Source organism: Eretmochelys imbricata, chromosome 2 (genome assembly GCF_965152235.1).
Source record: "Eretmochelys imbricata isolate rEreImb1 chromosome 2, rEreImb1.hap1, whole genome shotgun sequence".
Lineage (NCBI taxonomy): Eukaryota > Metazoa > Chordata > Testudines > Cheloniidae > Eretmochelys > Eretmochelys imbricata.
This window is the reverse complement of record NC_135573.1, coordinates 252615809-252639695: the sequence shown is the minus strand read 5'-3', so window position 1 is coordinate 252639695 and position 23887 is coordinate 252615809.

The window sequence follows — 23887 nt, the reverse complement described above, 5'->3', positions numbered from 1 at the left end:
AGCTGGGAATGGCACCTCCAGCTCGAGTGTTGACATACCCTTAGTCCCCTTTGTGAACCTAGCCCGATGTGTTTGTACAGGGTCTAGTGTAATGGGGCCCTGATCATATTTGGGGCATCAAGGCATTACTATAATACAAATAATAAAAGGTGCTGATTGCGTAGTCCCCTCAACTCCGCCTGACATCAGTAGGAGTGGAGGGTGCTCACGACTGAGCCCTTTAAATCTCCCACCCCAAAGTAATCTTTCAGGAATACATTAGTGAGCCAATGTAACAATGAATGGGAAAGAAACTTAGAATGAGTCTGTATCCAGCCTGATGCAGGGGTTCATGAACTGTGGGGCTTAGAGCTGGGCAGGGGTTGGAAGGGTTAAGCACAAACTTTCCTTGAATTTCTTTCCCAAGCAGGTTTAGAACTTTTTTTTTTCCACTAGCACTGTTTTTTAATATTTTGCGTGGTGCAGTATAAAGGGAGTGAGGCGCTCCTTGCCCCTGGCCTTTTCACCCTCAGTGTGAGAGCTACCCAGAGCTTGGGTTGCTGTTATCTCCAGGCTCTGCCAAGTGGGTTGTAATGGGGAGGGGGATGGTGCTCGCTTCAGCTCCAGCAGTTAATGTATTCAAGCACACATCAGCTCTTGGGTTAGTGTATCACTGAACTGACCTCCAACACAAGGGGGTGAGAGAGACCTCCCTGTATGTATCATTGAAGTTGTATGTCAGGTCAGCATTGGGAAGATTGCAGTGCTATTCTGGTCTGTGTATATCCGGGGGTGCTGATATCTGCTGCTGTTTTTCATCATTAATGAGAGATAAACACATCATAAAATTTTATTGGGTGTTCATGCTAACAAAATTAGCTAACAGTTGGTGCTTTAAAAACCCAGGCAGAGCACCATCACTAGAATATGCAATGGCTTTTTAACTAGCATACAGCAGAGAGCAAATGTCTGAGAACCTAATATGATGTAACAGATTTATATTAATATTTATCTTATTAGTTAAAACAGGTGAATGGAAATTCAAGAAAAATCTTACTACATATGCACAAATTAAGCGGCTTTTATCAGATTAAAAACTCCTTAAAGGAGCTCAGTCATTAAATAACTATGAGCTGTATTAAAGTAGTGATGTTAACTTGTAATATCGAGAGTAGTGCACTACTCAAAAATAAACTAGCCTACCAACTTCAGTACTCAAACACTAAAATCAAATAACGTGAAGAAGATTTATTTTAGCATTTAAATGATTTTATGTCCCCATAAGCCAAAAATGATATGCTGTGAATATAATATGGGTCATCTAGGGCCAGTACCATTGACTTCATTGGGAATCAGACTGGTCCCCTAAGCTATGGGGGCGGGGGAGAGGGAGAGAAAGGTGACTTCATTTCAGACTCCTTTCCTTGGTCACTGGAATGTGGTTGGGTCATTTTGATATCAATGTTATATCAAGAGGGGAAAGATTTATTTATTGAAACTTCACCAATGCTGGGCCCTTTTATTCTCAGTGAATATGCTGTCTGGATAGAGTTTGATTTTTAATCTCTAAATTGTGAAGAGACTCTATAGTTCTTCATTCCCACCTTAAACAACAGGTAACTCCACACAGGTGGGTCAACCTTTTTTTCTGTGGATAAAGTAGTCTGAGTATTAGTTAACTTTCACTGAGTAAGGTGCAGGTGGGTGTCTCCGTCTATGGGTCTGGGCATTTGTACGGCTGTCATCTCAATAGTGTCAGAGAAGAAGGATGGCCTTGTGGCTAAGGCATTGGGCTGTGATGTGAGTGTTGGGTTGATTCCTGGCATTAGGACAGTCTTCCCCAGAGACTGGGTAAGTCACTTAGACCAGTGGCTCTCAACCTTTCCAGACTACTGTACCCCTTTTAGGAGTTGGATTTGTCTTGCATACCCCAAGTTTCACCTCTCTTAGAAACTATTTGCTTACAAAATCAGACATAAAACTAAGAGTCACAGCACACTACTACTGAAAAATTGCTTACTTTCTCATTTTTACCATACAATTATAAACTAAATCAATTAGAATATACATGTTGTGGTTACATTTCAGTATATAGAGCAGTATAAACAAGTCCTTGTATGACATTTTAGTTCGTACTGACTTCGTTGGTGCTTTATATGTAGCCTGTTGTAAAACTAGGTAAATATCTAGTTAAGTTGATGTACCTTGGTTGAGAACCACTGACCTAGAGTCTAATTCTGCACCATTGAATCAGTGGGAGTTTTGCCATTCCAGGATTGGGGCCATTATCTGTGCTTCATTTTCCCAGTCATAAAAAATAGGGATGATAATATTTACTTTGTCTGTTTGCATTGTAAGTTATTAGGGGCAAGGGCTATCTCTTCCAGTACCTAGCTCAATAGAGCCCTGATCCCAGCTGTGACCAGGTGGTACTACTGTAATATAAAATAATACAAATCTGAGCACCTCACACACCTTAAGGTCATTAATTAAGGGCATATAGTCTTTTTTTTTTTTAAGGGAAAAAAACACCTAGAAGGGACAGAAATACATACAAATGTGTACAAAATATGCATAGGAAGTTTCCATGTGTCATGCCATCAGATATACAGAAAGATATAAGTTGTAGCAAACCAAAGGTATGTTCCCTGTGAAAACCCCAGAGAGCTGAAACCTGCAGATCATGGGCTGGGGAAGATCTTAAGCACTGTGATCCTTCAGGTGTGTCTGCAAATTGAAAAGGAGGCAGGGGATCAATGTGTTTGAGCCCCTTACTGTGTGAGGTCAACAAACTCTCACATGTTTGTAGATGGCCTTTCTGTGCTTGGTATTCCAGAGACATTGCTGAGACTAATTTGCTGCTACCCAAGGCAGCAGTAACTTGCAATGTATTTTTTCTTTTAGTGAGTTAGGCTGTGCTTGCAGGTTGCTAACTCACGTACTTTGGCTTTTCTCTGACTTCTCCCTAGACATCACAGACACGTCCTCATGGTTGCAAATTTTTGGCTGGCTATCTTATTAAAGTAGGAACTTGCTCAATGTGGCATCATCCCAAATCTGAGGTTTTAAGACTCACATGAGCTTTTGGGATGGAGTATCTGCCCTGCTCATCTGAACCTATGGAAACATATGACTTTACACAAAAAAACAGAATAATAAACATTCAATAACTGCTACTCCACTCTAATATTATGATTTGTATTGAACTAGCCCCTAGGAGTCCCAGTCATGGGCCAGGACCTGACTGTGTGGCTGTACAAACACAGAAGAAAAAGATGGTCCCTGCTCCAAAGAGCTTAGTCAAAGCTAGTTTTGATTTGTTTGCTGGTTTGTTTTTTCATGTGCTTATACCTTGGTCACCTGAATTAAGCAGCATCAAAGTAAATATTACCAAACCGCACATGCATGAATAGCACATCTGCTAACCTTTCATTCCCTCGCGTGGTGTTCATCACAGCTTCTTCCCTCTTCCTGCTCTACCTCCGCTGTATTTTCATGGCAGGGGTGGACGCTGCATATGCTACTTCTAATGAAGTATTTTAAAAGTGAATTTAGCCTTTGTGAATATAGTGAAATTAGTCTTGCTTCTCCACAGAACAGGTATCCTTCCCCAGCTGTCCTGATGATACCCCTCAATCCTGACTCGGAGGTGCCTTTGGGGCCCCTCTAGAAGGTGTAGTTCAGTCTCCATTCCATTTTAGTCGGTGTGGCCTGTAATGAGAGGGTTTTGTGTGTGTGTGTGTCATTTACTGCTTGCAAAAGGCCCTAGATGGACAGCCTCAGAGAAAGGAATGTTCTTTTTTCTACCACAGAAACAGCACAGCCAGCAACAACTGTAGCTACTCCACACTGCCGGGGCAATGCGTCTAACTCTTGACCCGGAAAGACTGCTAATAGATACCTGTTCACTAGGCACTGGACTGATACTGTCACATTTCTTCTCCCATAGAATACGGATAGGCCTCACAACTCTTGGTCACTCCTGACCTGGGCCCTTTAAGATGCCTCCAATTGGACATCCAGAAAAGCAAGGCACCTAAAATTACTTGTCACTCTTGGAAATGTTGGGCCTGTTCTAGCCAGTGATCTAGGTGAAAGACTCCACAGGCTGCTGTTTACTAGCTGTTTCAAAGACTCTATTTCTGACAATGCTTTGAGTGGATTTTTTCTTGCAGATGAATGGAAGACTCCAGTGCATTACTATGACTTTAATGCAATGAACTAAATGTTATGTGAGCTCACCTTATTATGATAAAAATATCTTGTTTGAAATTACACCTTTGACACAAGAGGACTATAAGTAACCTTCAATTATTAGCCTTCCTCAGGCAAGTATTTTTCATGTTGTGGTTTCAGTGTATCTTACAGTTGATTCTACCCTGAGAAATTTCGATTGCTGACCGACATTGACACACAGAAGATTAGAGACTTCTCCTTTTTATGCAAGGGGGATTTACGTGTCTCACTCCCATTAATGTTAATGGAGCAACACACCTAAATCTGATGTTCATGGACAGGAGAGAATAGCCACTAAAGCTTTTTCAGAGTATAAAGCATAATGTTTATTAAAGAACTGGTAAATGAAAACTATGCTTCCTGGCACTTATATTTCGGTGATTGTACAAAAATGAGGCCTCCAGCCCCTTAAATTGTAGTTTGCAGTGACATTACCACAAATCACTTAATTTGTTTCAACACTCATCTATTCTAACTTCCTTGTAGGCATTTATTTGGATGGTCTCCATATCAGAATCCGCATCTGAGCACAAATATCAATGTGTTAGCCATGAGCTGTCACTTGCAGGTTGTTAACTCAAGTACTTTGACTTTTCTCTGACTTCTTCCTTGACATCACAGACACATCTCTATGTTTACAGTTTTGGGCAGGGTATCTTAATAAAGCAGGAACTCATTCAATATGGCACCGTTAAAATCTGAGATTTTAAGAATCTTATGAGCTTTTTTGATGGAGTTGTTTTAGGTCCTATCTCTAGCAAGGAACGTGATATATTTTTTTGAGCTTGTAAACATTCACAACACTTAATGTATGCAGCTGAGAAATATCTACTTCTTGCAAAAGCTAAAGAGGCAGATGCACCCAGATATTGAGATAAAAAGAGAAGATGTAAGTGTAATCAAAGCGGAGTCCTATGTGCAAACCGGAATATATGAGCCCGAACCCTGTTCCACTCCAGGTATAGGAAAGTCAATATGCGTGTAATTTTCAATAATACAACATAGTTCAAGCACCCATCAATGCATGTCAAAAAAGAGAACCATGATGCAACTGGGAAGAGGACTTGAGCACTGGACCGGAATTTGGGGAACTTTGGTACTATTCCCAGTTCTGCCACTCACCTGCTGGGTCGTGACAAGCAGTGACGTGACTTGCCCAAGGTCACCCAGCAGGCTGTCGTTAGAGTCAAGAATAGAACCCAGGTCTTTTCAGTTCCATTCCAGTCCAGTGTGCTAGGCCACAGTGCATTCCTATATATTGCTTAAAACGTGACTCAGGACTTTCAGCAATTTTATCCTAGATATATGTGACTACTTTGTCTGTCCCACTCCCTCGCACACACTTAACCCCACCTTGCATGTGAAGAGGGGCCCTAACTCAGTGCAGGATTGGGCCTCTCTGTGTATCTCTGTATTTGGCTACCTTTGTTTTAAACTGATAGTGACTGCTACTGAGTGCTCTTCTAATGAAAAACGAATGTGCTAAAATTAATATACTGAGCACCATGGCTTTCCTTTTTTAAACTAGCATTATGATTTAGCTTTGTTTTGTTTGCATATGTGTTGTGATAAAGCCATAACTCGCCCCACTCCTTTCCCCCTCATGACAAATAACCAGCCTTGATCATAGCTGATCACAAAGCTGTCCCTTTTATTATTTTTGTCAGATATTCAGCGTAAAAGCTTTAGTGTTTTTGCAGTTCTGTTTACTTGTGGTGTTATATTTAGCAACTGTTTTTTGTTTTTTTGTTTATTTCCAAGAAGAGGGTCTATATCGGGCTCACTTCTTTCCTCAGTTGTTTAACACATATCTTGCCATTTTCTGCATAATTACAGTGAATGGCCAAGATTTTCAAAAGTGACTGATTTTTTAGGTCTTTGGTGTTTTGGCTCCCCAACCTGAGGGGAGCCTGTATAGAGGAGACAAGGTGAGAGAGATAATATCTTTTATTGGACCAACTTCTGTTGGTGGAAGGAACAAGTATTCGAGCTAGACAGAGTTCTTCTTCATGTCTGAGGAAGGAAACTAGAGTCCAAAGAGGGTCTGATTTCCAGAAAGTGCTGAGCCTCACACCTTGTGAAAATCAGGCCCTTTTAAATGAGTTAAGCAGACAAAATGTAAGGAGTTAAGCACCTAACCACCTTTATAAATCTGGCCTTTATCTCTCTTGAAAAATCTTGGCGAATGTGTGTGGATTGTTATTAACCATTTGGTTGATTGATTTATTGCATTAAGAGAATTTGTTGCGTCCATTTTAACAAAAAACAAATGTTCATTCTTGACATTTCCTCCTGAGGAAAGTTCAGTTTTTGAGTGTTTGGGTATCTCTTACAGGTGCAATTTATCTGTCAAAGCTGTTTTCATTATGCATTTCCTGCTGCCTGGCAATTTTTTTTTTTTTTGCTAACAAAGGACATTTTAGATCAAGGCCACTAACTAATTGTGTAAAATGCATGCAGGAATGCCAAAGAATTTGAATAGACTATTTCTCCGTAAAATGTGTGTGTTTTAACAGCATATGGCTTGCAAGAGTGTATATACATTTTGGTTAGCTAGGTGCATAATTACCTGTTTCTGGACTATAAGCAGCTTTCTTATTACAAATTGAGATTAGGATTCCAGTTCCCTAAGGTCCAAATCTTTTTGCTCAGAGCAGTACTGCTCAGGATGCAACAGAAGTGCTGTACTTCTGCTGTGTGGTGGGAGGAGGCGGCATGTGAGATGTTTACACTCAGGGATTTCATGGACTACCTCACTGCTGCACTCTGCAACAGACCTCTAACCCCTAGCTGAAGAGCCTGGAAATGGGTCCTAGTCTGCCCCAAACCAGAAGGTCTTAGTCTTACATAGCAGCCTTTGTGTAGTCCTCTTCAAACACGGCATTTCTGGGGGATATTTTATACATGCAAAATATTCCGTGAACCAGCTGCAATAAAAATTCACAAAAGCTGCCTCAGACACAGAGTCAATAGGGAGGTCTCTGCCTACATGTGATTTTTTTTTTTTTTTTTATTTTCAAACATCTTTCCACTAACTTGGAAGTCCAAATACAAAACCCAGAGCATGGAGATATGTGGATTTGTGACACATTGTACAGAACTGTCTAAGGTCTATAAAGCAATGAATGAATGAATGACTGACTTCAATCAGTGTAGTTGTTTACTGTGATATGTATAACATGTATTCTTTGTTTAATAAATAATCTAAAGTAATATTTCAATACCTGACTGATATGGTAGAAATTAGAGCTGGGCTTGAGCTAAAAAGTTCAGCTCTGGGAGTCGGAGGTGTTCAAGGCGGGGATTGTGGTTTGGCCAGTGATAGTCATGGGGGCCCAATGCAGACAAAGCCAAAAAAACAAGTGTCCAGCCTGCTCCTCTCTGACTCAGTTTAGTGCTGCTTTACAGTGTTCTCTGAAGCAGGGAGGATTTCCCCCCTCAAAACTGTCTCTCCTTGCAGGGTGCAGCCTTCTCACTGAACACTTACAGAAGTTAAGTTAGTTGCTCCTTTAAAGAGACAACACTCTGCAGCTCATTCATTTTAACTGGGGTGTCATAAATATAAAGGGAAGGGTAAACCCCTTTGAAATCCCTCCTGGCCAGGGGAAAGCTCCTCTCACCTGTAAAGGGTTAAGAAGCTAAAGGTAACCTCGCTGGCACCTGACCAAAATGACCAATGAGGGGACAAGATACTTTCAAAAGCTGGGAGGAGGGAGAGAAACAAAGGGTCTGTGTCTGTCTGTATGCTGTGCTTGGCCAGGGATAGACCAGGAATGGAGTCTTAGAGCTTTTAGTAAGTAATCTAGCTACGTATGTGTTAGATTATGATTTCTTTAAATGGCTGAGAAAAGAATTGTGCTGAATAGAATAACTATTTCTGTCTGTGTATCTTTTTTGTAACTTAAGGTTTTGCCTAGAGGGGTTCTCTATGTTTTTGAATCTAATCACCCTGTAAGATATCTACCATCCTGATTTTACAGGGGGGATTTCTTTATTTCTATTTACTTCTATTTTCTATTAAAAGTCTTCTTGTAAAAAACTGAATGCTTTTTCATTGTTCTCAGATCCAAGGGTTTGGGTCTGTGGTCATCTATGCAAATTGGTGAGGCTTTTTATCCAACATTTCCCAGGAAAGGGGGGGTGCAAGTGTTGGGAGGATTGTTCATTGTTCTTAAGATCCAAGGGTCTGGGTCTGTAGTCACCTAGGCAAATTGGTGAGGCTTTTTACCAAACCTTGTCCAGGAAGTGGGGTGCAGGGTTTTGGGAAGTATTGTGGGGGGAAGGACGCGTCCAAACAGCTCTTCCCCAGTAACCAGTATTAGTTTGGTGGTGGTAGCGGCCATTCCAAGGACCACGGGTGGAATACTTTGTACCTTGGGGAAGTTTTGACCTAAGCTGGTAAAGATAAGCTTAGGAGGTTTTTCATGCAGGTCCCCACATCTGTACCCTAGAGTTCAGAGTGGGGGAGGAACCTTGACATGGTAGCATAGTGGTGGGATTAACCTGAAATCATTTTGAGATCCAGTTGAGATTTTTTGAACTAGAAATACAGATTTTAAAAAGGAATTTTTTTTCCTGTGGCTTTGAAGCAGCTTTGAAACTGAAAGCAGCTTGGGTTTTCCCTGCTTTGTGGCCAAGCAGAGACAAAAGGGGATTATCTTTGTGAATTGCAGGTTTTCTTTGCCTGGAGGCAGGGTACTTAACTCCTGCAGGGAAATTCACAGTCTTCCAACCCAGAGTTTTTTTTTTTTTTCTTTTCTTCCAAAAAGTAAATAGGGGGGGTGTGCTCTACCCATTTGCCTGGAGACAAAAGTGGCAGGGTGTTTTTTTTTAGGATTTTGATTTTTTTGTTTTACAAGGAGCACAGGTTTGAAAGGGAATTTTTTTTTCTTTGGGCTGGGTAAGCAGGTTTCCAAGTAGTTGGAGGTTTTTTGCTTTAATTTGGGCCCAGAGCAGAGACAAGGGAATTGTCTTTTTCTGTAGGCTGACAATCACTATCAGAGAATAGGTATTCTATTCCAGCACAGCAAAATTTTACAGCCAAGTTTTGTTTGTTTATTTCTAAACCTCGGGTGTAAAGTTAGTTAAAAACAGAGAGGTTAGAATGGCAAAATCCGCGGCTCGACTACAGCTCGAATTAGCCAAATTTCAGGCTGAGGAAAGACAAAGGGAACATGAAAGACAGATAGAACTCATGCGGCTGAAGAAGGAACAAGAAAGGGAGGCAGCGAGAGAAGCAGAACAACACCAAGCGGCTGCTCACAGGAGAGCTATGGAAGCGAGGGACAAAGAACTGGAGGAGAAGGAAAAAGAGAGGAAGTATGTGGAGGAGATGGAGAAGATAAAGGCTCAGCAGAATATCCCAACAAACCCTAGTAATCCTTCTCCAAGTACCACTTCCCATCCCAGAAAGTTCCCCACCTACAAGGCAGGCGATGATACTGAGACCTTCCTAGAAAACTTCGAAAGGGCCTGCCTTGGGTACAACATCTCTACTGACCAATACATGGTAGAGCTGAGGCCGCAGCTCAGTGGACCCTTAGCTGAGGTGGCAGCTGAAATGCCTAAAGAACACATGAACAAGTATGAACTGTTTAAATCCAAGGCGAGAGTCAGAATGGGGATAACACCCGAGCAGTCTCGTCGGAGGTTCAGAGCCCTAAGGTGGAAACCAGACATGTCATTTACCCGACATGCCTACCACATTGTGAAACATTGGGATGCCTGGATATCAGGAGCAAGTGTTGAATCTCCAGTAAATTTGCCCTTCCTAATGCAAATGGAACAATTCTTAGAGGGTGTTCCTGAGGAAATAGAAAGATACATCCTAGATGGGAAACCCAAAACTGTAATCGAGGCAGGAGAGATTGGAGCCAGATGGGTGGAGGTGGCAGAGAAGAAGAAAACTGGTCGCAGTTGGAGCGGAGATCAGAAGGGACCACCCCAGACCACACCCTATTACCGGGGGCCGCCCAAGGCCCCACCTACCTCCCAAAGAACCCTCCAGACCCCTTATCGTCCTGCCACCCCGTTCTCCAGCAACCCTCCTCGCCCCAGTGACCCGTCAGCTGGACGATGTTTTAAATGTAACGAGCTGGGGCATGTAAAGGCCAACTGCCCCAAGAACCCCAACAGATTACAGTTCATTGCACCGGAATCACACCAGAGGTCCACAGGCCCAGATACCTCCCAGATACCCTTGGAGCGGAGGGAAACTGTGAGTGTGGGCGGGAAGAAGGTCACCGCGTGGAGGGACACCGGAGCACAAGTGTCAGCTATCCATGCTTCCTTAGTGGACCCCAATTTAATCAACCCAGAGATCCAAGTGACGATTCAACCCTTCAAGTCCAACTCTTTCAATTTGCCTACAGCCAAGTTGCCTGTCCAGTACAAGGGCTGGTCAGGAATGTGGACTTTTGCAGTCTATGATGATTATCCCATCCCCATGCTGTTGGGGGAAGACTTGGCCAATCATGTGAAGCAGGCCAAGAGGGTGGGAATGGTCACCCGCAGCCAGGCTAAACAAGCCGTGAGGCCTAGCTCTGTTCCGGAAACTTCTATCAGGACCCAGTCAGAGGTGATGGACCTGGACCCCAGGCCAATGTCTGCAACAGCAGTAGTGGATCCAGTCCCAGAGACCCAGACGGAACCAGTCCCAGAACCGGAACCAGCCGAACAACCAACACCAGACCCCGTGCCAGCACTGAATCCAGTACTTGCAACCTCAACACCAGAGGGCCCCACCGAACCTGAACTGGCAGCAGCCGATAACCCTACACAAGAGGCTCAGCCGGAGCCTGAATCCCAACCTAGTGCACCAGCGGAGAGCGGTTCACAGTCAACAGAAACAGCTCCATCCCCTATATCGCTTCCAGAGGGACCAAGCCTAGGTCCACAATCCAATGAGGAACTGATGTCCCCAGCATCAAGGGAACAGTTCCAGACCGAACAGGAAGCAGATGAAAGCCTCCAGAGAGCTTGGACGGCGGCACGGAGCAACCCACCGCCTCTCAGCTCTTCTAATCGATCCAGGTTTGTTGTAGAAAGAGGACTTTTATACAAGGAAACTCTTTCTGGTGGACACCAGGAAGACTGGCATCCTCAGAGACAGTTGGTAGTTCCAACTAAATACCGGGCCAAGCTCTTGAGCTTAGCCCATGATCACCCTAGTGGCCATGCTGGGGTGAACAGGACCAAAGACCGTTTGGGGGGGTCATTCCACTGGGAGGGAATGGGCAAGGATGTTTCTACCTATGTCCAGTCTTGTGAGGTGTGCCAAAGAGTGGGAAAACCCCAAGACCAGGTCAAAGCCCCTCTACAACCACTCCCCATCATTGAAGTTCCATTTCAGCGAGTAGCTGTGGATATTCTGGGTCCTTTTCTGAAAAAGACAGCCAGAGGAAAGCAGTACATACTGACTTTCATGGATTTTGCCACCCGATGGCCGGAAGCAGTAGCTCTAAGCAACACCAGGGCTAAAAGTGTATGCCAGGCACTAGCAGACATTTTTGCCAGGGTAGGTTGGCCCTCCGACATCCTCACAGATGCAGGGACTAATTTCCTGGCAGGAACTATGAAAAACCTTTGGGAAGCTCATGGGGTAAATCACTTGGTTGCCACTCCTTACCACCATCAAACAAATGGCATGGTGGAGAAGTTTAATGGAACTTTGGGGGCCATGATACGTAAATTCGTAAATGAGCACTCCAATGATTGGGACCTAGTGTTGCAGCAGTTGCTCTTTGCCTACAGAGCTGTACCACATCCCAGTTTAGGGTTTTCCCCATTTGAACTTGTATATGGCCGTGAGGTTAAGGGGCCATTGCAGTTGGTGAAGCAGCAATGGGAGGGATTTACACCTTCTCCAGGAACTAACATTCTGGACTTTGTAACCAACCTACAAAACACCCTCCGAACCTCTTTAGCCCTTGCTAAAGAAAACTTACAGGATGCTCAAAAAGAGCAAAAAGCCTGGTATGATAAACATGCCAGAGAGCGTTCCTTCAACGTAGGAGACCAGGTCATGGTCTTAAGGGCGCTCCAGGCCCATAAAATGGAAGCATCGTGGGAAGGGCCATTCATGGTCCAGGAGCGCCTGGGAGCTGTTAATTATCTCATAGCATTCCCCACCTCCAACCGAAAGCCTAAGGTGTACCATATTAATTCTCTAAAGCCCTTTTATTCCAGAGAATTAAAGGTTTGTCAGTTTACAGCCCAGGGAGAAGATGATGCTGAGTGGCCTGAAGGTGTCTACTACGAAGGGAAATGTGCTGGTGGTGTGGAAGAGGTGAACCTCTCCATGACCCTTGGGCGTATGCAGCGACAGCAGATCCAGGAGCTGTGCACTAGCTACGCGCCAACGTTCTCAGCCACCCCAGGACTGACTGAACGGGCATACCACTCCATTGACACAGGTAATGCTCACCCAATTAGGGTCCAACCTTACCGGGTGTCTCCTCAAGCTAAAACTGCTATAGAACGGGAGATCCAGGATATGTTACAGATGGGTGTAATCCGCCCCTCTGAAAGTGCATGGGCATCTCCAGTGGTTCTAGTTCCCAAACCAGATGGGGAAATACGTTTTTGCGTGGACTACCGTAAGCTAAATGCTGTAACTCGCCCAGACAACTATCCAATGCCACGCACAGATGAACTGTTAGAGAAACTGGGACGGGCCCAGTTCATCTCTACCTTGGACTTAACAAAGGGGTACTGGCAGGTACCGCTAGATGAATCTGCCAAGGAAAGGTCAGCCTTCATCACACATCTCGGGCTGTATGAATTTAATGTACTCCCTTTCGGGCTGCGAAATGCACCCGCCACTTTCCAAAGACTTGTAGATGGTCTCCTAGCGGGATTAGGAGAATATGCAGTCGCCTACCTTGACGATGTGGCCATATTTTCGGATTCCTGGGCAGACCACCTGGAACGTCTACAAAAAGTCCTTGAGCGCATAAGGGAGGCAGGACTAACTGTTAAGGCTAAGAAGTGTCAAATAGGCCTAAACAGAGTGACTTACCTTGGACACCAGGTGGGTCAAGGAACTATCAGCCCCCTACAGGCCAAAGTGGATGCTATCCAAAAGTGGCCTGTCCCAAAGTCAAAGAAACAGGTTCAATCCTTCTTAGGCTTGGCCGGTTATTACAGACGATTTGTACCGCACTACAGCCAAATCGCTGCCCCACTGACAGACCTAACCAAAAAGAAACAGCCAAATGCTGTTCAGTGGACCGGAAAGTGTCAGAAGGCCTTTAACAAGCTTAAAGCGACACTCATGTCTGACCCTGTACTAAGGGCCCCAGACTTTGACAAACCGTTCCTAGTAACCACAGATGCATCCGAGCGTGGTGTGGGAGCAGTTTTAATGCAGAAAGGATCTGATCAAGAATTCCACCCTGTAGTGTTTCTCAGCAAAAAACTGTCTGAGAGGGAAAGCAACTGGTCAGTCACTGAAAAAGAATGTTATGCCATTGTCTACGCTCTGGAAAAGCTACGCCCATATGTTTGGGGACGGCGTTTCCACCTGCAAACCGACCATGCTGCACTGAAGTGGCTTCACACCGTCAAGGAAACTAACAAAAAACTTCTTCGGTGGAGTTTAGCTCTCCAAGATTTTGATTTCGACATCCAACACATCTCAGGAGCTTCTAACAAAGTGGCTGATGCACTCTCCCGTGAAAGTTTCCCAGAGTCAACTGGTTAAAATCGTCCTTGAGATGTGGAAAATATTGTTAGTCTTTATGTACTTGGTAGTATATTTAGAGATGCATGTGTCTTATTAACTCTGTTTTTCCTAGAGCTCCAGGAAGAAATCCCAGCCAGTGTTTCACCCTAGCTGAGATTTGGGGGGCGTGTCATAAATATAAAGGGAAGGGTAAACCCCTTTGAAATCCCTCCTGGCCAGGGGAAAGCTCCTCTCACCTGTAAAGGGTTAAGAAGCTAAAGGTAACCTCGCTGGCACCTGACCAAAATGACCAATGAGGGGACAAGATACTTTCAAAAGCTGGGAGGAGGGAGAGAAACAAAGGGTCTGTGTCTGTCTGTATGCTGTGCTTGGCCAGGGATAGACCAGGAATGGAGTCTTAGAGCTTTTAGTAAGTAATCTAGCTACGTATGTGTTAGATTATGATTTCTTTAAATGGCTGAGAAAAGAATTGTGCTGAATAGAATAACTATTTCTGTCTGTGTATCTTTTTTGTAACTTAAGGTTTTGCCTAGAGGGGTTCTCTATGTTTTTGAATCTAATCACCCTGTAAGATATCTACCATCCTGATTTTACAGGGGGGATTTCTTTATTTCTATTTACTTCTATTTTCTATTAAAAGTCTTCTTGTAAAAAACTGAATGCTTTTTCATTGTTCTCAGATCCAAGGGTTTGGGTCTGTGGTCATCTATGCAAATTGGTGAGGCTTTTTATCCAACATTTCCCAGGAAAGGGGGGGTGCAAGTGTTGGGAGGATTGTTCATTGTTCTTAAGATCCAAGGGTCTGGGTCTGTAGTCACCTAGGCAAATTGGTGAGGCTTTTTACCAAACCTTGTCCAGGAAGTGGGGTGCAGGGTTTTGGGAAGTATTTTGGGGGGAAGGACGCGTCCAAACAGCTCTTCCCCAGTAACCAGTATTAGTTTGGTGGTGGTAGCGGCCATTCCAAGGACCACGGGTGGAATACTTTGTACCTTGGGGAAGTTTTGACCTAAGCTGGTAAAGATAAGCTTAGGAGGTTTTTCATGCAGGTCCCCACATCTGTACCCTAGAGTTCAGAGTGGGGGAGGAACCTTGACAGGGGTTTGAGTAACACTTTTATTTCAGTCACATCACTGAATTGGTTTATTGTAAAAGTGAAACAAGTGTATTAAATAAAAAGTCCTAGGTTTTAAGTGATAGCAAATATAAGGAGCAAAGGCAGAAAGGATTACAAACAAACAACAGTAAAAATATGCTTTTAAGACTAAAGTCTGCTTTAAACACATTAGAATCTTTGAACAAAAGAATTGTTTCCCAATAAGTCTCTTTTCAATGACTGATCAGACCCTTGAGCCAGGACCCAACACACGGCACTCAAAGCGACGGGCTCTTTGACTCGTCTGGTGAGGGGTAATTTAGGGGTTCACTCCCTCTCTCTTTATAGTCCAGTAAACCTTTGAAATGTATTCTTCTGAAATGTATCCTGGGGATGCCTTGCTGTTCGGTGTATACTGCATGCTGTCTTCGCCCCCAGAGGTCATTTTTGTAATGAAAATGTTCTTTTCCTGCAACCTCTGCTACAGATGAATAGCCCACTGAATTTGGCCACACCTGCTTTGAGGTGTTGCCCTCTTTCCTTTGTCTGGAGAAAACCTGTTTATCAACTCCCCCTGACATGCCTTGTTTAAACTCATTTTAGTCACACATTTCCACCATATTACGATGAAGTTCTTTCTGGGTTTACTGTAAATATATCAAGCAAGAATATTAATGATCAGTGAGGTTTTTAGTTTTCCAGTGATATTATGCGCCACCGTTTGGGTATATATCATGACAACAGTGTGTTAGGTGTAGTGAGTATGTCACGCCTGACAAGAATTGCTGACAGACTAGTGAACTACCAACAGGCCTGTGTGTGTCAGGGTTGTACCACACTGTCTCCACACTGGAAAGTGTTAGTCTGTTCTTTAGGCCATGCCCATTGTATGTTTTCCCAAAGCCATTTCCTATTACAGTCATGGCCTCTGGGTAAACGAGTTTAGGCTCTTTGTCTGGTACTGATGGCTGTTGTGTATGTGTTGCTCATCAGAGCTAACTTGGAAGAGGCAGACTTCAGCAGTTGCATTAATATTTGGTGCAATGCTTCAGCTTGTCTCAGAGGTGAACGGGCTATCGCTCTATCTTGCTGGAAACTCCTGACAGTGGAGTTCTGTTGGACAACCCTGAAGTTCCTCTCCAGCATGTGCGGTTAGTTCTTGCCTCATTTAACTCAGCTGTGATGTTCCTAATACCACTCTAGACCAGGGGCGGGCAAACTTTTTGGCCTGAGGGCCACCTCAGGTTTCTGAAATTGTATGGAGGGCTGCTTAGGGGAGGCTGTGCCTCCCCAAACAACCAGGCGTGGCCCAGCCCCCGCTGCCCCATCCACCCCCTCCTCTCATTCCTGACTGCCCCCCCAGGACCCCGCCTCATCCAACCACCCCTTCTCCCTGAGAGCCCCTGCCTGCCCACTGCTGTCCCATCCAGCTCCCCTCCCCCCCCCGCTTCCTGACAGCCCCTTGGGACCCCTGCCAACATTCAACTCCCCTGTACCCCACCCTCTAACCACCCCGACCCCTGTCCACACCCCCGCCCCCTGACCACCACGCTGAACTTCCCTGCCCCCTATCCAACCCCTCTGCCCCCTTACCGTGCTGCCTGGAGCACCGGAGGCTGGTGGCACTATGGCCACGCCTCCTAGAGTGCCAGGACAGGCAGCTGTGCCACCCGGCTGGAGCCAACCACGCCACCGCGCAGCACAGAGCACTGGGTCAGGCTGCGGCTCCGTGAGCTGAGGCTGCAGGGGAGGGGGAACAGCAGGGGAGGGGCCAGCGTTTAGCCTCCAGGGCCAGGAACTCAAGGGCCGGGGCAGGCCGGGCCTGATGTGGCTTGCAGGCCGTAGTTTGCCCACCTCTGCTCTAGACCCTCTCTTACTATTGCTCTTAACACACCAGTATGGAAAGATGAAAAACTTGCCCTCTTCCATATAGACATTTACAAAGCCATGGCATATTCATTGTGTTGCCCTTATAATGCCCAGTCCAGCTGTCATAGAAGCAAATGGCCAAAGTCCTCTGACAATGGGAGTAGGTTCAGGACCACCTTTTCTAGTCACACTTTTTTCATGCAAAGGACAGAATCAAGACATAACTACAAAAATCTTGTGATTATCTGGCTCCGATCCTGAAATTTTGTGTGGGCGGGTGGGGAGGATGAGAGGATTGCTGAGACTGCTCTGAGCCTGAAGTCAGCAGGACTCTGTGATGGCACAGCACTCTATACATGGTTAAGAAACTGCAGGATTCGGGCCTTAGCATCTCTCCATCTCTCCTAAATGTTGGCACTCAATCTGAGCATTAACTCTGTGCAACCAGCTTAATTTTACAAGAAAACAATTGCAGCATGCAGTACAGTCATGCACACCTTTCTCAGGGGCAAAGAGAGCAGACCACCACAAAACTAGGTCCCATAAAAGAGAAAAATATTTTATTGCTGATGGTGGAAAATTGTAGAAGTATAATTAAAGAGAGATAGTCTGACTCTGGAAGCAAAGCCTTAGATTGTACCACTGAATGCAGTCAGTAGATCCTCAAGAAGCAATATCCATAAGGCATCGTAACACTATTCCAACACTTTCTACACATTGTATTGTAGATAATATACATTAAGTGGGATGACTTGTTAGAATACAGCTGCCACATAAAATCATAGAAATGTGATGTATCAGAATGAAGTATATACACCTGCTAAGATCAGAGCTGAATTTGGCCCATTGATTTGACTCCAGTTCTGCATTTGCTAATGTGAACAAAGCTTCTAACACAATTAATAATATGCAGTTAATACAGGGCCAGATTCACCTTGGGTTTTTGCCAGCTTCGACTGGGATAAATCCTAGCACAAATTACCAGCAGTGGAAAGTCCACCAGTGACAGGGGAGTGGCAGCCTCCTTTCTGCAGGTCAGAGGGGTGGTCATCCTTTTCTTGTCACATCCCTGTGGTGGTGGTCTTGTCTTCACACAGGACTAAATGATGGCATTTAGTTACTGGCCTGATGTAGGAGTGAGCCCTGCAGGAGCTCCACAATAGTTTGTGGATCAGAGAGGCACAATGTGGGCCCCGTGTGGCACAGTTTGTGGTACCACCCAAGTTCATGGTGCAAGTTGGTGTAGAGGTGGAGAGCGTCCCTGCTCACTCTCCTCATCTCCTTTTGGGGATGCATGAGGGAAAGAACTACAACAGAGACCAGGGCCACTTACTCTCCCTGTCCATCTGTGGGCCTCTATAAGTAATTAATAGCAGGAAAAGCACTGCCCCAAAAATGGGAGGGGAGGGCACTGCTCGGAAGAATGGGCTTGGCTGGGGAGTGCACTGACTCAGTGGCTTCTGTCAGTGGAGCTCCTATAGAGCCCCAGCTGTGGATTTAAAAAAAATGCTCACCTCTTCAGGGAAGGAAAGGTGCTGTTCACCCTACCTGTTCCTTCCCAAATGAATACTCTGCAGGATGTAAAGGGGCTTGCTGGCTCAGAGAGTTATAAATTATACCTCCCTGTGTGAGCTATGGCAAATCCAGGCCATAATAGAACGCACGGTGTGATCTGAATGCAAAGCCATTCCCTGGCATGTGTTTCCAACAGAAATTTAATTTCTTTGCTATTATTTTTTTCATTGGCCCACTTAAACCCATCTACATCTGCCTTAACCATGGGGGGCCAGCAGCCAGACATTGGGAAATGTGCTAGCATATTTAAAATTTACTCCTGCTGCAAAAGAACCCTTATACATTTCTGACTGTTAATTATAAGAAACTACTTTGATAGCAGCAAAAATAAATTAACTGTTCTCTTACCTCTCAACACGTGGCATTGAACTTGTCATTGTGTACGAATGCATATCTTAATACAGTTTGATCACAAAGTGGAATAAATGGCTAAGAATAGGCTGTTGTAAATGAGCCTATGAAAACCTGAAAACATTAATATTTGGAACTCAGTTTCTGTTGGAGTTAATGAGCATAGTGCTATAAATATCCAATTCCCATGAATCTGAGAAATGAAATATGTAAGGGTGTCAGTATTATGAGTGGCATATTTATTCATGCTGCTGATTGCATGATATTAGCACCTAGAGGCCCCTCCTAAGATCAAGGCCTCAGTGTTCTGTAGGTGCTTTTTAAACACAAGCCCCTGTTTTGAAGAGTATACAATTTAATATCAAAGATAAAGGATGGAAGAGAGATATGAAGTAACTTGCCCAAGGACTCACCCAAGCTCCCAGAGTAAGTCATTGGCAGAGCCAGAAAAAGGAACCCAACTCTTCTTCCCAGTGTAGCGTTCTAGCCCTTAGACCATGCTGATTGTCTTCAATAACTACTTTTTTTTGTGTGTATATAATATCTTCTACACTTTCCACAGTATGCATCCGATGAAGTGAGCTATAGCTCACAAAAGCTTATGCTCAAATAAATTGGTTAGTCTCTAAGGTGCCACAAGTACGCCTTTTCTTTTTGCAAATACAGACTAACATGGCTGTTACTGAAACCAATAACTACTGTGAAGCTTAGGACATTGGTACCCAAACTGTTATTCTTGGACCATTTGTACTCCATGGAGCTTTATTGGTAATCATGGAGATCTGGCAAGTCACATGTGCTGTCTCTTCCTTGCTTCCCAGTGCTTTTATAGGCATCAGTGCAGAATCTATAGATGACCTATAAATGTAGCAAGAAGCAAGGAGGAGAGGGCAGCTGGACGTGAATCTTCTCCTCCATTGTGTTTCTGAACGCTTTATAGATTTGAAAAGGAGCTCTTCTCTGTAAGAATATTGGATTTGCCATTCTGGCACATTATTCCATCATATTCACTATCCTTGCTTTGGCAGTGACCATTACCTGACACTCCAGAGGAAGGCAACATATCCCATGTTATTCATGTGGCTAATGGTGCAGGGGCCCACGTGGAGGGGAAAGAAGCCCTGCCGATTGCTGCAGAAAGTAGGGAAACAACCAGACATGGAAGGCCTGATTACAATGGCTTTGGCATTCATACCTACTCGTAGTAATAGACCTAAATTACCCAGTGCCCAGCAATATTAATGAGACTCTGATCCTGCACGGAAGAGAGAATATACACCTCATACAGTCTGCTTGAGGAGCTTAAAATACATTTTGTTCTGAGCCTGTAGGATTGCTCATACCAGGGTAAACCACTGGCAAGGTGTGTTACAGGATCCCATCTGTACCTGATCTTCAGAAGAGATGAATCTGGGATTACAGCCCCAGCCAGAAAGTATTGGCTCTTTAACACAAGATATAGCCACTCAAAGAATTAGACTTTAAGACCAGAAGGAACCATCATGATCATTTAGTCTGACCTCCTGCAGGCCACAGAACCTCACCCACCTACTCCTTTAATAGATCTATAACCTCTGCCTGAGTTACTGAAGTCCTCAAATGATAAACACGTTAAAGTACAGCAAATCCATCATTTGCACTAGTTTAAACCCACAAGTGGCCTATGCCCCATACAGCGGAGGAAGGCACAAAAACCCAGAGTCTGTCAATCTGACCTGGGGAAAAATTCCTTCCTGACCCCAAATATGGTGATCAGTTAGACCCTGAGCATATTACCAAGACCCACCAGACAGACACCTTGCAAAAAATTCACTGTAGTAACTCAGAGCATTCATGCTTTTAGTTCTGCAGGTCTCCAATTCACTCCCCTGTGCGTGGGACAAGATGGCAGCTTGAATACTCTGAATGCTTTAAGGGGAAGGAAAACAGAGAATCACTCGACTCTCAAAGGAGCTTACACAGAAGAATAAGATAAAAACACCATATAATCTGTGGATGAACACTTTTCACAAAAGGATCTCTCCATATCTGATCTTTCAGTAGTTGTCCTCAAAGGAAATGTGCACAACACCTTCAAAAGGTTAGCTTGGGAACTTAAATTCATAACAGTGCTGGACATTAAAAGTCATGGACTCCACAGGGCATTGGTTTTAGGGCTCATTACAGCAATTTGTAACACACCTGGCTGCTCCTAAGGAAACAGTACATCCCACCAGTAATCTTACCAGTTACACCTCAGATCACTGCTTGGCTTAACACACAGCACTTAGATAACTTTGTTAAATAAACTTTCTACTTTACAGTGAAAACAAGTAAGAGATTTGGGTGACAGCAAGTAGAAATATTGAAAACAAATGGTTACGTATACAATAAAATCATAACATGCTTTCTAAAGCCTAGACTTAACAAGATACTCTCATTTCTAGCAAAGTATTGCACACCAGCATTTTCCAGCCAGGCAGGCTATGATTGCTTTTTCATGAGGTGAGCCATGCTGTCTGGTTGGCACCTCTGTGAAGGATGCCAAGTGTTTTAGTACCTGTAGGTATGTTAGGTCACTCCTTTGTTCTTTTTCATAAGCCAGACTCCCCCTGATGATTGTTTTTTCCTATAGCCTCCCTCTCTTGTGGGCTTTGCAATATTTTAATCAGCATCTGGCTCTGTGTGCAAATAAGCTTCCATTGTGAGACAGTACACAGTGACCAGACAGGGAGATAAGCATCTGCTACCTCCTACTTGAAAGGGAGGTGTTAGCTTTTTGTTTACCTGCCTTAACTCCAAGGCTTTGAAAACATAGTTTCCAGTATAGATATCCAACATTTCAAAATGATTATGATGGCCAGTGGCTACTGGCTTTTGATACAGACCTTACTTTTGGTGAATTTAATCTGACCCAGTGGACCCCTGTAAAACCCTATGCATCCCCCATGTCCTCTGCCAGTTAGTATCAAGAGGTTCCTGGGTCAGTCACTACCTGCTGTTTTCAGTTCACGGAGGAGCTATGGTAGCCCTCCTCGTGGAGCCAAATACAATCTTACATAAGCTATTAATTTAAAACAATGGACCCCAAAGATACTGCATTGCAGTATTGGTCACATCTCCCCTGAAGAGAGGTTACATTCAATTCCAGCCCACAATATATAACCTTAATACCAGAAGGTCTTTCAAAGAGATTGACAGATATGTCAATTTCCTGCATGCTTGTGTGTTAATCGTTCTGAATTCTAAGGAATAAAGTAGTGTTACTTTAAAACCTTACAGCCAGAGTCTTTGGTGTTTTTTAATTTAGCTTCTCTGTGTGTGCTGTGATCATAATCCTGAGAAGCAGGGTCATTCAGTTGCTCGTATGGTGCAACTTTGCTCTAAAAACCCGTAGCTGGATGGTCTAGTGTTGAAATACAGTTCTTTTTTAAAAAAAAAAGCACATGATAAAAACAATGTAATTCCACTTCTTTCAGTGTCATTAAACCATTCGGCAAGGTATCCCAACCAAAAAGATAAGTTTGAGAGGAATATAGCTTGGTAAATTAGTTTGCTGCTTCCAGACGTCTGGGGACAAGACCAGAGTACACTTATCCCTGCTCAAACTGCTGAATTGAAACTGCAAAAAAAACCAAAAACCCTGGACCTTTGTACTTCTGGTTTCCATTTTAATTCTGTTATCAGAACTAGTACGTTTAGCATAGACTGTACATAATTATTGCTGGACAGGTTTCGAGGATGTGTGTGGTGGTATAGTCTGAATAATTTGATACTTGTGAAAGTGTTAATTCAATGACATGTACCCACAGCAAGATTCCCTCCCCCCGCCCACGGTCAGCCCACCAGCAAAATCAGGCAATATCAGGTGCTTTAGGTTCACCAGCAAATAAAGAAAATGTGGAATCCAACACAAAACAGTTCTGGAAATAGCCCAGCACAGAAATAACTAGCACCAGCAGGCACCCTCTAGAATATAGTGCCTTCCTCAGGGCACTCCTAATTAATGGAGGCCTCCACAGCATCACCCTACACTCATATCTATGGAGGTTCCCAGTAAAAGTTAGGGCTGACCCTAGCATGGGGCTGGATGGGGGTCAGAATCAACAGCAGAGGCACAGGATTGTTGTGTGGCAGGTCTTTACCATGACAGCCTTTTGTAACCCTGACTTATGTCATGGGTCTCGGGCCAGGCAATAAAGATCAGACTTACCAGTATACCTGTGCTCTTGTTACACCTCGGTTTCCCCATTTGGGGGATAAGCAGGAGCCAGTGTGATCTGGTGGACAAATAGGGTTGCCAACTGCCTAATCGCACAAACCCGAACACCCTTGCCCACCCCTGCCCTGCCCCTTCCCTGAGGCCATGCCCCCTGCTCACTCCATCCCCCTCCCTTTGTCACTTGCTCTCCCCCACCCTCACTCACTTTCACCCGGCTGGGGCAGGGGGTTAGAGGGGGTGTGGGCTATGGGGCTCGGAGTGTGGGAGGGGGATCCGGGCTGAGCCTGGGGCAGGGGTTTGGGGTGCAGGAGTGGGTGTGGGCTCTGGGAGAGAGTTTTGATGCAGGAGAGGGCTCAGGGCTGGGGCAGGGGATTGGGGCATGGGAGGGGGTAAGAGGTGCAGGCTCCGGCCAGGTGGCACTTACCTCAGGCGGCTCCTGGAAGCAACCGGCATGTCTGGCTCCTAGGCTCGGGCGGCCAGGTGGTTCTGCGTGCTGCCCCTGCCTGCAGGCACTGTCACTGCAGCTCCCATTGGCTGCAGTTCCTGGACAATGGGAGCTGTGGAGTCAGCGCTCAGGGCAGGGACAGCGTGCAGAGACCACCCCCACCCCCCCCCCGGCTGCCCCTGTGTCTAGGAGCTAGAGGGATATGCAAGTCCCTTTTGGGAGCGGCAGGGAGCCTGCCTTAGCCCTACTGTGCCACCGACTGGACTTTTAGTAGCCTATTAAAATCTCCTGGATGGATTTCAGTAGCCACTGGGAGATAGATTCCAATTCCAGGAGACTCCCGGCCAATCCGGGACGGTTAGAAACCCTGTGGACAAAGCACTGTACTGGCAGCAGGACACCTGGACTCTAATCCCTACTCTGCTGCTGATTTGCTGTGGGACTTTGTACAGA